Source organism: Nicrophorus vespilloides, unplaced genomic scaffold (genome assembly GCF_001412225.1).
Source record: "Nicrophorus vespilloides isolate i.1.1-1 unplaced genomic scaffold, Nicve_v1.0, whole genome shotgun sequence".
Classification (NCBI taxonomy): domain Eukaryota; kingdom Metazoa; phylum Arthropoda; class Insecta; order Coleoptera; family Silphidae; genus Nicrophorus; species Nicrophorus vespilloides.
Window position 1 is genome coordinate 61,902 of NW_017099615.1, and position 17,312 is coordinate 79,213.

At 28.7% G+C, this 17,312-nt stretch overlaps 1 protein-coding gene across 1 annotated transcript in view; it reads right to left on the reverse strand.

Moving 5' to 3' along the window:
• LOC108564888 overlaps positions 1 to 15,680 on the reverse strand; it is a 66,011-nt gene extending 50,331 nt beyond the window's left edge. The window contains exon 1 of the mRNA XM_017924087.1: positions 15,648 to 15,680. The gene's annotated coding sequence lies outside the window, so the exon portion shown is untranslated. The remainder of the gene's footprint in view (positions 1 to 15,647) is intronic.
• Between the last annotated feature and the right edge of the window lie 1,632 nt (positions 15,681 to 17,312).

Here is a 17,312-nt window from a genome sequence, read left to right on the forward strand (position 1 = left end):
TATGTAATAGACAATTCGATAATGTTATAACTATAAATACACAAATGGATAAATGAAAAGGTAAATTGGTATATAAAAATAATCAGTATAGCAAAATATAATTATTACTATAAAACTTAATAAAAGATTATTTACAATTATTAATATTTCAATTGTTTTTTTTCGAATATGTATTAAAATTATTATTTATGAAAGGACAAGAATTCATACAGAAATAAAATATATAAAGAAACAAGTACAAAATCTAATAACAATTATGTCAATTTATGTAGACTTTCACTCATATAATATTTGCAACGAGTATATACATATTATAGATATATTTACATTTTAATAATCTCTTATAAATATAAAACGAGTTAACCATTTTGGAGAGTATTTGTATAGGTTTGTCGCACAAATATAGACAGGTCAATCCTAAACAAACACGCAGTGCCTTTAGGTACAAAAAGAACTTGAATTCGGAGGATTAAATAAACTGAAAATGTTACTAAATCAATTTAATTTAAATTTAAACATTCAATAATGATCTTATCTTTCAATATTTGTAAGGACCTTTTTCCTATTGCGTAATTAATTAATATATTAGTTAATAATTTCAATATTCAATAAATAGTTAAATTACAATAAAATTTGTAGAATATACAAAATAATAATTCGAAAAAATTATATTCATCTCATTTATATACATATCTATTTATAGATATTTTCATTTTACAAATTATAATTAAAACTGTAAGAGATCAATTTAGAAACAAACACAATATTCTTATCAGGTTGTTTGATCGCAACTATGAGGATGGAAGTGTCTATATTACAGAAAACTAGTTAAAAATTGAGTGTAGGATTTGTGACTAATTCATCAAATTAAATTTATAAAAGTAACCATAATAAAACTTTTTTTTAATAAAAATATAAATAAATGTAAGTTTTAATACTAATTATAATAAAATTTAGTTAGATCTTAATGAATTACTTTATACTTAAAATATTTGCATTAACCTTACTTTTTTAATTGTCAAAAGACATGCAAGTAACGTAATATGCTAAATCACATAGTGTAAAACTTCTAAAATTAGTACATACTCATAAATTCAAGTTTCCAAAAATATATTTTAGTTATTTCATATTGGAAAGAAGTGAATAGTGAATATCAAGTACTACTAAAAAATTTCTGCGCTAGATTTGAATATACTCTTATACCCGAACTATTCCCATGGTAACCACGATTTGAGCAAACAAGTTAAAATTTGCTATTGTAATGTGTGACCTTAGCAACCAACTGCTTTGCGTATTATTATTATTGGCAGGAAAAGCACTTCCACTTACAATAATACTAGAATTCCTTTCCCACAACGATAATCCCAATATATAAACATAGAAAAGCGGACTATGACTTGAAAAAATAAATAATAGATAATAAATATTGAATTAAGCATTGCATCAACATATTATTCATAAAAAAAAATGAAAATTGAAATGATAAAAGAACATTAAATTAAAGAAGAGTTATCAAGCTGTTTTATCTTGAAACCTGTTATGCCGTATATATTCGTCATGGTTTCTTGTATTGGGTAGCGCTTATGACGAATATATTCGCATCATGAATAATAAACAAAAATACGCTTAAAAGATTAAACTTATTTTTTTTTGTAAATTTTAGATTAATTAATTTAAACTTATTTAATTAAACATTGAATTTACACTTCAGCAATATAATCCGTTCAGCCAATATCTTTGACTATTTGAAACCGGACTAATCGAGGAATATGAAAATAAACATTTCTTTAGATTTATTTTAATGTTGCTGAATTAAAATTTAGTTTGTTTTGAAATGTTCAAACCGTACTATAGTGAATACGCACTGTTCGAAGCTGCACTAAGCGAGGTATTGTTCTATTTTCATTTCGTAAAGCATTTGCCTAAAAACTTGTTAATTCTAGTCAATTATGAAACAGATATTTTACTAAATGAACTATTTGCTAACGACATATGCATAAGTGTAGGATGATGACCTCAACTCGCTGCTTAATTAAACATCAATGATGCCACGACCCGTAGCTCGTAGATATTTCGATTGAATTTAAATAAAAATAAACTGAATGCACGTTGTGAGATTCCATCGGCATTAGTATGTAGATAGGAATGTAGAAGAAGAGAAGGTCTGTTAGCAAATGATCCGAATGGATACTTTGACTTATTGCAGCGAATACATGTATACTTAGGTAGATGGTATTCGATGGATTCCTCCGGTGCAAATCAGTTTAAATTGGATTCCATCGAATGGATCTGCAGGATGGAATGAATGTCGAAATATGCTTGGGCACGTTGTGGGCGTCTCGACGCCGAGCGTCCAATGTTTGCGTTGTGGTTAATGCTCGTGTTTATGTCGGTACCTCCAGGTAATTGCCATTCTCTGCAGACGGTTTCTATTTTTTTTTTGCCTTTCCACAAAAGCTACAAATGTATATATATATACACACATACACACGAGACACCTGCTCTATTGAACCAACCACGCCTAATACACCTTCATAATACCAACTCTCTCTGTCTCTTTATCCATGTCCCTATGTAATTACACCACCGGATATTTATTACTAGTCAATGCACCTCTATTTGTTTCTGCATACATAATTTACATTTATTCATATAGGACCACTTAATTGGACCAGCATTCCCATCGTCGTACAATTTTCGTAGTAGTTTCGTCTAGCTGATTGAATTTTAATTCGATATACATTCAACTTTGCTCTTCACACCCTTAAGTTTGTTACCTCGAACACAGCATACAATGTAATTTACTGATGCACTGTGTATATTACTTCCATTAACATTTACATTATCAAAATTTAACTTTATAACTACATGCCATTTAGCAAACACAATTTGTGTGTTCAAATCTCAAAATTATAAATTAATAAAGAATTTCAATTGATTTTTAAGAAAATTAAATAGAAATGATATAATTATGATTTGATTATAATATAAGCTAAAATGTTTCTTTGGATTCGATGTTTTTTTATTTCCTTAGTTCTAAATAATCATCATAAAGAAAGCAAAATAGTTTTTGATTATACATTATACAATAAAGAAGGAAAGAAAAAACAACATTTTCCTAAAAAATCAATAAAAGTTGATCATTATTTAAAAATGAGTGTAACCAAAGTAGAAAATAATTCAAACTAACAGATATATACTTGTCAACTAAGAATAGTATATAACTTGAAGTATTATCATTCATATGATCTAAAAAGCGAAACAACTACGATAACCGCAAAGATAAGCTTTCAAACTAGCTTTTTGGTCAGATGTTTTTTAGTTTTTAATTTCACTTTATTAATTGTTAAATTTGTTATATTTTACATTGGCTTGAAGCTATTGAGAGCATTCAATTTTCTGACTAATAAATTAGTAGTATGATTAACAATTTCAACTAATTTATAAAATCACAATATACGATAATAGTTTGACTTACAAAATGTTTTTATTGTTTTTTTATTAATTATATCTAAATACTAACCATAAATTTGAACATAAATGACATATGTAACAATTTATAAATATTTGATGAACTCATTGCGGCCGGTTATAAAGCATGTGACAAAATAACTGCGGATAAACTGGACAGTGTTTTCATTAAAATGCAAAAGTGTACAGAATTGATCATGATTTATAAAAGAATAAGCTTCCTCACATGAGCAAGGTCAAACTGAATTTGCAGGGAACTTGACCATCTACAGTTACTAATTTGTTAAATGTTACTTATAACTGTCAATTTTCATATGTTTCCATTTTATGCTAATAGGACGACGATTTCAAGAGCGCCAGTTCGAATCCTAGTCAAGCCAGGCCCGTTGAGAGCCCTCTCGGTGCTTGCAGCAATAGGGCCATCGTTCATCGCAGATGGACAGTCAAATGAATGAGGCATATGGACCTTTTCAGCCAAGTCGATAGACAATGACAATGCTAAGAATATCAGATTCACAGTCAAAGGAAATAGTGGAATCGCAGAGCATCAACTGAAGTTAACCTAGAAGATGACAGCCAACCAACAAATTAAAAAAATCAAATCATCATAATGGTAACTATCCACCGGGAAAGATTATCTATTAAATGTCAAGAGCAATCTTAAAGTATACGACATAAAATATAATTCCTAAATCGGACACTTATTTTGGAACGAAGACAGTATAAAATTACAATCTTTTGGTTTTTGTAGCTTTATTATTATTATTTTGCATTAAATTGCAATTACGTATTTCGCTAAAAAAAGTTGAATTACAAATGAATTATTAATGTTTGTTGAGTGGTTTGTTAGGATTCCCAATTAATATTAAGTTACCTAGACCGTACATGTATGTAGTTCCCAGCATGTTTTTTTCTGGTATTATTGATTGCATTATTTCAGATTATAGAATAAAGAATGAATTGTCCACCTAATTCCACTGAAAATTACTTTAATGAAATATTGAAAAGCAATGGAATAAAGCTAAAAATAAATAATGATTTGCTACAATTACAATAAATTACAAAAATATGACATAAAAGTATTAGAACTTTAAGAAATTTCCTTAAAAATGCACGCGCGGGATACAATAAATTAGTAGTATGATTAACAATTTCAACTAATTTATTAATAAAATCACAATATACGACAACAGTTTGACTTACAAAATGTTTTTATTGTTTTTTATTAATTATATCTAAATACTAGCCATAAATTGAACATAAATGACATATGTAACAATGTATAAATATTAGTCTTGTTAGTGAAATGTTAAAATGCAAGTAATTTGACATATGTATATTAGAAATTAAAAAAAAAACTCTTTATTACTCCACATATTCATCAAATAAAATTAGTTACTTTTTTTGACTCAATGATATTTCAATATTTTACAGAATTTTTATGTTATTGAAACGTATCCAAAGATTCTTAACAATGTTATTGAGATCACTCCCTTCTTATACAAATTCATGTTATTCAACAGATTGAAAACGTGCATAGAAAATATTTTCCCCGACAACATACGGATATTATTCGAATAAAAAAAAACTCTACAATAACGTAATACATACTCTCTGCAAAAATAAAATTCAGTTTGCATATAAAATCCTCCGAATTTGATCATGCACACGAGATGCACTACATAAGAGCCGTTTAATAACTCGATCCTATATTTACATTTAAAAATAAAAATATTATCGGATTCATTTTTCATTCTTCTATCTATATTTTTTTTATAACGATATAGTATAAAATTATTACAGTGTAATACGGCATTTTATTATTCATAAATACAATCTGTTGCCGTTTACTAACTCAATCAAATATTTACAGTCAAACATAAAATATTATTTGATTGTTCTTTCATTCTTTTCTAGAATTGTATTTTGTAATTGAAATATACAATATTATTACAATGTAATATTATACAGCATAGCTCACATACTTCGGCCGGACTGATCGAAGACTGTGTGGTTTATTTTTTCGGTATTCCCAGACTTACGAACTCACGGACATACGAGCTGTAACACGATAACGCTCATGTACATAAAAAAACACAAGATATATCAATCTTCAACCCGCTAGGGCGTGAGTCCGTGACGTGGGAAGGTTCAGGGCGCCACTTCCTTTTATAGAGAGGAAGAACTCTAACAACTGCTTCCAGATCAGCAACTTCTTCTCCGACGGTGGGCCTTAGCTCCTCTAGAGCACCAACACCGTCCTCTTGGAGATTACAAATATATCAGAATATCTTCTTAAACTGGAGACCTCAACCGTCTTCTTTCGCGGTTCGCTGCGGTCTCTTCGAATTTTGGAAACATAGTTGCAACGTGGAGCGCACTTGCAGCGTTGTCGATTTTACCACGTTACAGAGCAATATTCTAAAAGCTCTAACTTATTACAACGAGATATATAGTGATAAAAAAAATAACTGTCCAAACAAAAAATGATAATTTCTTTAATAAAATCTTGTTGCATTTGTTTCTTTTGTCGTTTCTATTATAAGTATTTTGTTTATTTTAATCTATTTTTTCAAATTTATGCAGTCAGTAATTTAACATATATAAGAGTAAAAACCATGATAAAGTGCGGCAAGATAAGTATATATTGAAATTTAAGTTTGGAACGGAACTAATTCATATATCGGTGGGATACCTGTATTTAGTTCGTTGATTATTTCGATTTCAAACAGAATTATTTAGGATCTAAATAATTCGGTCTAAATTTTAGACTAATCGGGTTATAATAGTTGTAATACTTTAAGAGGACGGAAATTCTGCTTAAGGTGATGTAGTTGTAAAAACGTACTAAAAAAAGGAATTAAAAAAAAACCGTCAGATAATAAATTTGGAAGAAACCCATCATCCAGAATAAGTCAACGAGAAGAAAATTTACTGTCATCATTCCAGGACGGAGAAAAAAAAACATAGATAAAAGAAAAACGAGCTAACTTTAATGATGTCACACGAGGACGATCCGAGAGCTCCGGTCTGTATTTTATTATCCGCTCGTTATTTAAAAGTTAAAAAAAAACAACAACGTACATCGAGGGTAGCAGATGAATCGATGAAATACGATTGCAGAACTGCCCTCAGCTAAAGGTTCAAAGGTTCTTTTAGATTATACCAATATTTTTTCGGTGCATAGAATCAAATGAAAATACAGTCTTTTGCTCTAATAGCTTTGTTTGCTTTTTTCATTAAATTACAATTCAGATATATTATGTAAAACTTAATTGTTTCTATTTTATATATAAAAATCGCAACAGAAAATCATACTCGCTCTGTTCGAAAATAAGTGTCCGATTTTAGTTTTATTTAATGGATTATGGAAATAATGAAATTAAATGTATCAGTAGTTATTTATTTAAATTAAGCATGGAAAAAGTGACTCTAGTAGCTGCCGTAAGTTTCACATTTGTCAAAATAGTAACAATTGTCAGTTTGCTGATAATTTGTTTAAGTGTCATTGAAAAAAAAACTATCCTAGAAACTTTTTAGTACAATTACAAAGAAATTAATTCTCACGATAAAAGAAACATGACCTATGGTTAGTAGAACTATGTCAATCAAAATTCTGAAAGTTAATGCTAAACTACACTGCAATGTTGATGATGAGGAAGTTGTTCGCGCTGGTACTGAAAGTGGGTGGAACATAAGAATGATTTGTCAACCACCAAATAACCCCGATTTCAATGTCCTCGATTTGGGTTTCTTTAAAGCCATTCAATCATTACAACACATCGTTCAGTATTGATAAAATCACTGCGGCAGCATGTTACGAAATAACTGCGGAAAACTGGATAGTGTTTTCATTATATTTCAGAAGTGTACGGAATTGATCATGCTTTACGATTGCAAGCTTCTTCACATGAGCAAGGACAAACTGAGTTTGCAGGGAAATTGACCGTTTATAGTTACAAATTTGTTAAATTTTACTCATAACTATCAATTTTCAAATGTTTTCCATTTTATGCTAATAGGACGACTAATAGCTGAATGGTTAAGTCGCCCTACCCACGATTTCAAGCGCGCCGGTTCGTTTTCTGGTCAAACCAGGCCCTTTGTGAGCCCTCTCGGTGCTTGCAGCAATAGGATCATAGTTCATCACAGATGGACAGTCAAATGAATGAGTACTTGACTTTTCAGCCAAGTAGATGGACAATGACAGTGTTAAGGATAGCAGCAGATTCGCAGTCAAAGGAAATAGGAAAGATTATCCATTAAATGTCTTAAATTTACTCAATGTCCATATTGATGAACAGATTGTGAATAAAATTATACGACATAAAAAAATATATGCTAATGTTTAATTGTGAAAAGACACGTTATATATCCTAAATCGTACACTTATTTTGGAACGGAGACAGTATACAATTACAATCTTTTGGTTTTGTTGCATTATTATTATTATTATTTTTCATTAAATTGCAATTACGTATTTCGCTAAAAAAGTTAAATTACAAATGAATTATTAATGTTTGTTGAGTGGTTTGTTAGGATTTCCAATTAATATTAAGTTACCTAGACCGTATATATATATGTATTTCCCAGCATGTTTTTTTTAGTATTATTGATTGGATTATTTTAGATTATAGAATAAAGAATGACTTGTCCACCTAATTCCATTGAAAATTACTTTTTATTGGAGCAATGAAATATTGAAAAGCATTGGAATAAAGCTAAAAATAAATATTGATTTGCTGATAAATTACAAAACTATTATATAACAGTATTAGAACTTTAAGAAATTTCCTTAAAACTGCACGCGCGTGATACAAATGTATCCCAGTGGACCAGACTCCATGTAATCTTAATTCATAATGTGTTTGTTGCAATGGTAGAGAATTGATATTGAATTGATTCCAAAACAAATAAGAAATGATTTTTCATTCTCGACATCAAATATGTAGAAGTAAGGAAAATAACGTTCCAAAACTGAAAATATACAACTGGAAATGGACGGTGTGATATTTGTTGTAGAAAAGATGACAGAAAAATAATAAACTTTTGTATAGCATGCAATGAGTCTACAAAGACCACCAAAAGAAAATTGCAAATATTTGTATTAGGTGTGTAAACGACAAGAATTCTTGAATACATCATTCCACATTATTTATGCATTTTTTAAAGTAAAGGCATTAATATAGTAAATAATTAATGTGGGATACATATGTATCCCACTCAACGTAATATATTCGAGTGCGAGTGTTAAATTAGGAAACTATCGATTATTAATAATAATTATTATGAAACTAATTTTGGAGTTTTTTAAATTAGATTCTGATGAGAGTATTTTGAACGTGGATGGTCATTTTATGTAATTACACAAATATGTAATCAATGTTGTTGAACTTTAAAAATTATAAAAAAAAAACTTATGAAACGAACGGACCGAAAAATTAAATAAACCCTTTTAGTTCCGGACATTTTAACTTAATTACATCATGACAAAATAATGGCTAAATAGTGCAGGAAACGGTGATTTGCATACACAACTTTTTGATTGGATTAACAACTTATATAGAATTAAAGCGTAGAGATATCAAATTAAAGCGAACATCACACACGGGAACCCTTCCCATCGAGGGTTAAATTAGTTTTAGTTGCTGCTTTGATGTTACAACTAAAAAAAATATTTTTTTTAACCTCGTTAATCTAATGGATGTTAACAAAAAAAAACAACATTTTAAATATGATTTAAAATAAACGCAAAATAATCAAATTCGTGACATTAAAATAAATCAAGCAAATAACTAAAAATATCAAGATTGAATTACATTCGTGTACTGAGGAATGATAATATTTAGATAAGACGGAGGAATTAACCCTCGCCACATGTGGACTATATTGGTATTTGGAACGGAGTAATGCTCCTATTTATTGGCAATCATTTCTAATATTGGCTCTGGCTCAATTGAAATTGATAGTGAACCGAGGAGGCACATCCAACCCTAACTACAATTCGAGTTCGATTAACGGCAATTGATCGAGTCAGAGCCAATTTATCTATTTGCGAAAAGAAAACTTCATTAGGGAAGAACGCAAATATTTTATTCCCGCACGGACAACGAAATACACACTCACTATGTACATACACTAAACGTTCATTTGAAAAAAAAAAGAACGTTCGACAAATATTGGTGCACTAAATTGCGACTCAACTTAGTTTTAATGGAAAGGTGTAATTTATCGTATTTATGAATTTCTATTTAATTATCTATGCTCACGAGCCATTTCCCTTAATTGAGTTTAAAATTAATTGCAGCGCATTAAGCGAAACAGTAATTAGGTACATTTCTGTATTATTTTTTTCATTTTCATTTTCTTATTCTTAATTTATCTTTACTAGATTAATCATTTCCATAAACGATTCCAAGACCACTGCTATTATTGATTACGTTTAATTCAAGTTTCTCACGAAACAGCGATAATACAACTTGTTGCTTATTGAAATGGAATACTGAAATGGCAAAAGGAACGTTCACTTCTCGTTTATGAAATATTAAACGTATCATAACTTCTTATACTTTTCTAATAATAATAATATATTATTTAACTTTTACTTATGTACTGCAAATAAACTTAAAAAACTTCAAATAATTTATAATTATTAAAAAACATTAGGCATTACTGACATTACTTCATAACTGAGTATTTTATTAATTCAATAATATCTAGTCCAACCTTGTTTAACTTTTAACTTACTATATATTAACCTTCATTGATGGCAGTAAAATACAATTCAACAAATCTACTGTAAATTGTTTGTTATCCGATTTTTCATAAAAGTTTCCGTTTTCCCATTTGTCCGAAGTTCGAACTGTTCGTTAACCAAATATCTACTGTATAATAAATATATATTAATATATTATCATATCCCAGGGATGGAATCCCAGTGGAATATTGTCTGGTGTTGTCGTTGTGGAGTCTCAATAGTTGGGAATTTAATGAAATTCGTTTGGTTTTACATAACTGTATTCGTTACTTGGTCGATTTAAGATATATCTGAGACTATGCTCACCATCTTAAGATTCTTATAAGACTATGATCATCTTATTGAGGTTTTACTTAGACTCTATCTGTCTTTGAAGGTTTTACTGAAACTGATTCTTTGTAAAATAGAATATATTTGTGCAATAGTGATTTTACCTAAAATAATTTTAATAATGTTTACCTTGATAAAGTATGTTTATAGACAAAAAAAAATACATTTGTGGGGAATAAGATCTGTGAAAATAATATTTGAAAATGACAATATTGGAATAAAAAGCTCGGATTGTTAAATATTAATAATTATAATTTAAAAAGAGATACATAAAATTAAAAATATACTAATTTGTTTAATGAAACACTATTACATTTTACAAAAATATTAAGCCAAAAATATAAAATATCGAGAAAATAAGTTTCCATTATATATTTCCAGAACATTTAGAGAATTTATTATTTCAATATATAAAAAGTAAAAAGTAACACTTCTTTTATGACAATCTGTACATAATTTCCTAGGAAATATGAATTACACTGTAAATTATTTTACAGAGATTGAGAGTTGACAATTGAAAGTCGATGTCCTGGTGGATTGCAATTTATATACAATAAGGGAATTGCATTACATCGCAAACCTCTTCAGAAGCATATCCACAATAATGAAAGATCCTTATTCCGGCTGTGTGCGTTTCCGTCGTGTTTGCGTCTGCAAATTGCGTTTCATAATAATCAGATTGACTGGTTGTACGGCAGTAAATTAATTTTCTTCGCCATTGTCTAGAATCTCTCTTTATCTGAAACTAGTTTCGCGACGAGGAAACAACCAAGACGGCCGTCTTGGTCTTGCACACCGTCGCTCCATCTGTCGGGTTTCACGAAAGTTTTCTCCCAAGAATCTCAACAATCGTTCTTAACATTCGAGATTCTTTTGTTTCATTTCTCAGTACTTTACTTCTTTACCTTAATGGAATCACTGCTAAATTATTAATTGGATATTCGATTTTCTTAGAGTAATTACTTGAGGTTCTTCTGTTGAAAATCGGGTAAAGACGATAATGTCTAATATTAATTAGAGCTTTTACCCAGATATTGATTTCTTTGTGAACAGTAATGATTTTTATAGATTAGTTAATTGTTTTTTAAATCTTAATAAAAGGATATAAGTCGAGATATGATTAATATTCTTCTGAAGGAAAATGTTGGATTTGATTGATGAACTTCTGATAGGAAGCGGAAATGTGTAAAATTCGCAGAAAATTCGATTTCGTTCTCCAAGAAAGTGTGCCCTGATTTGACATATCGAATCCTTGTGTCTTGGCTTTTATCGTGCCGAAAATAAAATTTAGGAAAAAGTATGCTGCGTATATCCTATTTACTTCAATTTAGATGCGAGTAGGAGGGTTCTCATGCTGTTCGAAAGTATAGGAAGCACGGATATAGGAAAAAAGGTAACACACGCATGAAACAAAATAATCGCAATTTGAAAAGCAATATTCGACTTGGCCATATTTTCCCCTACGAGTGCAGGAAAAACATGTCGGGCTTTCCGCTCGAAAACTCTATTTATTTTCCAATTTTACCATTATATTCTCTTTATTTTCCTGTAAACATGCACAACTTTTTTTTTATTTCCATTATTACATCCAAACATCACGTTGTTTTTAGGGGGAGAAATCGCAGCAGAAATATTAACTAAAAATGAACACGAAATAACGAATTTTACACGAAGAAAATAAAAGCAAATATGAAATTGTGCACCTCGTTTCAGTTTGCTCACTCGAACGGAACTGTTTAACGAAGAATTACTGACGTGTGTGTTTGCACGTTGCGTAATGTGTTTTAAATTCGGATTATGTTTTCCTTGTATTATAAAATGATGTTATTATATAAATTTCATAAATGTATCAAAATATTTTATATGTTCAACAGCAAACTATTTTTTTATATTTTATTGAATTACAACGATGAAATATTGTCAGAATATAATAACACTGTGGATTTTTACATAACATAACTGATTTTATTTATAAATAAATTTAATTAATTTAATTTATTACAGAAAAAAAAAACAATAATCCGAAAAACTGACTATGATCTTATATGTTACCAGGAGTAAAAAATGTTAACTTGAAAAAATTATTTCATTTGCCTTTCAAAATTTTTATTAACTTTCTAAACAAAATGAAATATGAAGTAAATTTTACTTTTCATTGTTTTTTTTTTACTTGATTTATAAAAAAACTAAAATTTATGATTATTGAAAAAATGCAATTATTTATTATGAATATGAATTGGATACATTCTGAAAACATAACTAAATCTTGTTAATAATGGAATTTTTACTTTACAATGTAGTAAATAATGAAGATTATTAAAAAAGCTGTTGTATAACAAAGATATTACAACATTGTATGGAACAAAACGATACTAACTACAAAAAAGCATGAATACACAGGTGAGTTTTTAATAAATTTAATTATCCCAATATTGTTTCAATTTTGGTTTCTACAATGAACGAAATTACTCGTAAACAAGTGCACGCAAAACATCGATTCGATTAAATTTTCACGTTCGTGTGCAAAAGCGAGCTTTTTCATCGCAGCTAAACAAAACGTCGGTTAATTTATTGGTACGGCCGTAATTGGGCAATTTAATGTTCCATAAAGTAGTTGCTTTCTTAATTGAATTAAGCTCATAAAGTTATTGGTCAAGTGGGACCTACGAAAGACGAACATCAACGAACGGATAATCATACAACAAAAAAAAATGAGATAGTTCCAATTAAGAGTTTCCCGTTTAATTATTCGGTAAAGTTTCTTCCGTGTTTCGGAAGCGAAGGATGAGACTTTCCTCGAGGGAAAAACACATAGTTAAGAAGAAGAAAAAGGGGGTGGAGGATAAGTAAACGGCGAGCGTGTCTACCGTCAAAGAGAAACCTCTGTTCATTAATTTGTACGCAAACATACAAGACTAATGTCACCTCTTAAACTCATTAGACACGAATGTTCGCTTTGCCAAACCGTCAACCACTTTCTCTGCTCTAAACCCTCGCCCCTCAACATCTTCCCTATACCATACACGATTGCATGCTCCACCCTACAAGCTTTCGAAAACTTCGTGCATCGATTGAATGCAAATTCAATTACGGTTCGCAATTATCTAAATATAACTTTGCAGTTTAAATCAATTTATGTATTAGTTCGGTTTGCTCTTAACCGTCGGTTGGAATTTGCCTACCGCCCGGATTATTATTTTCCTCCAACGCAGCTAGTTTCTTTGAAGACTTTAATGCTGCACTCTTTTATGTAAAATACACTTATCTGTGATGTTATGATATTATTATGGGTCTATTATAAAGTCTAAAAGCAGACTTTGTCACTTATGTATTTTATAATAAAAGATATTCCATTATCTTCTTCATAAACAAAATTACTAATTAAACTTAATTACTTATCTAGTATATTGTTAAATATATATCTACAAAATTTAGGCTTCGAATTATATCGAAATGATAATAAATATAATTTAACTTTTTCAATTTTAGATAATTTTTAGATGAAGTAATATAATCTCAATTATTTGTATACAAACTCTGAAACATAAACTATTATTACTACCAATTAAATCAAAAGTTAACACACAATAGTTCCATTCAAATGAAAATTGGGCAAATTTCCCACAGAAAGTACAACTGAACTTAACTTAAATACCTATTAATACCAAACATTAACATTATAATCATAATAAAGTAATTATCAAGAGTTAAACTATAAAAAATTACAAAGGAAAAATACGCTCGTGTAAACAATATATGAATAAATGATTTAATTGATTAAAATTGAATCATTTAAAGTTGTGTATTCTAAACTCGCTCTCAAAAAATGTCATTCAATTTTCATAATTGTTTAAATTATTTTAAATAATAAATATTTTGCATTCAAATAAATTCAATAGTAATATTAAATTACATAAAGAAACTTCATACATTTCAATAATTTTCTTTATAGGAATATTATTTCCAAATAAATTTAGACAAATGTTGCTATTTAGATTTATGAAGTCTAATATTCTGAACTTTATTAATTGAATTATAATAACTAGTTTCAAATATATTTATTTTATTTTTTTAAGTAAACAGTTGAGCAGTTTTATTGCGTAATTACGTATACATATTTATTATACATGAAATTTTACACAAAAAACCCTTTTTCTAATGGTTACATTATCTGAATATATTAATGATATTTTCAAAATGTGCACGAGTTATTAAAACGCTTTCAATTAATTAAAATGAGAAAATAATCATATAAATGTTTCGGAAAACAAACAAAAAACTGTTTGATTTGTTGCTTCCTTCGTGCACTTTATTAGGAAAAACATTATTTTCTATGAACAATTTCCCAACGGAGCTACGAAAAAAAAAACTTCAAGTAACAAACAACTCAGGGATGTAACCTGGCCGCTATAGTGCTATACATTTTCATATAACAAAATAAAAAACTTTTTTTTATTTTAGAAAAAGATTTTCATATACACGTCTAATTTATACAGCAATTTATCATTAACATTTATTGCTTAAAAGTGCAATAAAAAACAACCATTCTTGAAAAAAATTATTTTGTTACTTTCCAAACTTAACAAGGAACCATTAAAATGCTATAAATTCCGTACGCGACCCTGAAATTTTACTGCCTCGTATAGAGAAATTCCATAATAATAGATAACACAATGCTGCAGACAACGAGCATTGTTTCATCGCTCAAGTTTGATCGATTTGAAAATCTTTTGGCACTTGACAACCTTTCCTAGTTTGAGTACCCACTCGTTTGTAGATGCTGAACGACCGAAAGCCGATTAGTCTCAAAATCAATGTTTCACGTTATTATTGATTTTCTCGTGCATTTTGGAATTCGTGTGACGAAATAAAAGAAAATAAGATCCATTGATAAAGCATTTTGGAATAAAAGAAATCGGAAATTACAGATTAGATAATTCGATGAATATTATTTTTGATACAATTGATGTGTGCAATAATAATTATAAACATAACATAAATTAATGATGAGATTACTAAATCCGGTCTAACAAATAACAGAAAAAGCCTGAATTAACAGTTAAAATCAATAGGTTTAGATATAACTTACCAACATTATAAGGTCATACGATCTGGAAAAGAAAAATAAAATATATATAAATAAATAAAATGAACGAAACCTTTATTTGATGTGGGAACAAAATTGTTTTAGTATAATTAGACTGCAACCTCCGTTTAGTTTAGTAATTCCCAAAACTACGGAGGGATAGAAACCTCCCATGGGTCTTTGAGGGTTGGCATGAAACCACGCGAAGAAAAAGTTGTGCTTTTTTTCCTCTCTCGTTCGGTTCCGCCATGTCATATAAGAAAAACGGAATTACGAAACCACTACTTTTAATAACATTGTTTCGATCCAATTATAGGTTTTGCCGTACACTTCCAATCCAGACTTTGATATAACTTTAATCAAAATCTTCGTTATTTTAGTGACTAAAATTAAATATATTTCAAACACACATATTTGTGATTGATTATAATTAAAGTAATTAGCAATTTTCGTCTACTTGGTATGGTTACTATTTGGTTATCATTTGTCCTCTAAAAAGAGTTTAACTTTACATTGTAGAGACGAATCTTTAAACAAATTTAAGCTAAGTTAATAATGAAAAAATATTCATATTGTAAAGTAATGAAGCTGTGTAAATTGATTTATGCTTAATGAACCTTGCGTATTAAATAATTGTTTCTGTAATTAATCATTAATTTTACTGTTACATTGTCCGTGCTAACAAGCTTCAAATTGCCTCGTAAGCATCGTATTTTAATGATCAATTTTTTTATTTTCCAATTAATTTCAGTTCACGGCGAGACAAGGTGTTTGATGACGCAATTCCTGGATCTGATGGAACATATAATGCTCGGGAAAAAAGTAGGTGTTTGCATTCATTTCAAGACACTTTGAAATATGAAAAGTAAATATCGCTGCTTTCCATTCAGATGACAACCATCGTCAACCATTTGAGAGTGTTTTTCGTTATTTATATTGAAATACGTTTTTATCGTTACATATATAATATATAGAAAATATATATGTATATTATATATGTATATTTATAAGAAAAATACTTCGGTTTAAATTTCATGCAAATCGTAAATGTAAAGAAAATCTGATTATTTTAATAATTTGCATTTCTCGAAGTTAAATTGCCTTTCCAGGTAATATTTATCTTCTGTTGCGTTTCTACTTATTTAACTTTTTAAGTAAACTTTAATATTGTTAATGAAACTTTTTGACTTGTTATTATTATTTCCCCATTTTGCATTCAATATAATGTAAATATTTATATAAAAATCATAGAGTTTTGAAGATTAAACAAAAATATATATTAGATTCACTAAAAAATAGTAAGAAGTCAAATTAAATAAAATAAATATGATATAGACATAACTTGGTTAACATTACCCTTGTTAATAAAGCTTCGATATAACGAATTACACAATTTTCAATATAATGCCAATGTACGACAATCATACTTCAAAATAGGACCAATAGTTGTATTAGAAGAATTATATAATACCCAAGGAATTAGAACTAATCAACAATTTTCTAAAATATCGATGAAATAGATGTTATAAATGTATTGAATCTAAGATTTATAAATGCTTCAATTATATTGAAAACTTAGTAAAATTTATTAATTTAAAAAGTGTAATTGTTAAATACATTGAAAAAAGTAGAAACAATCAACTTCAGATTTATATTTTAAAATGTGAT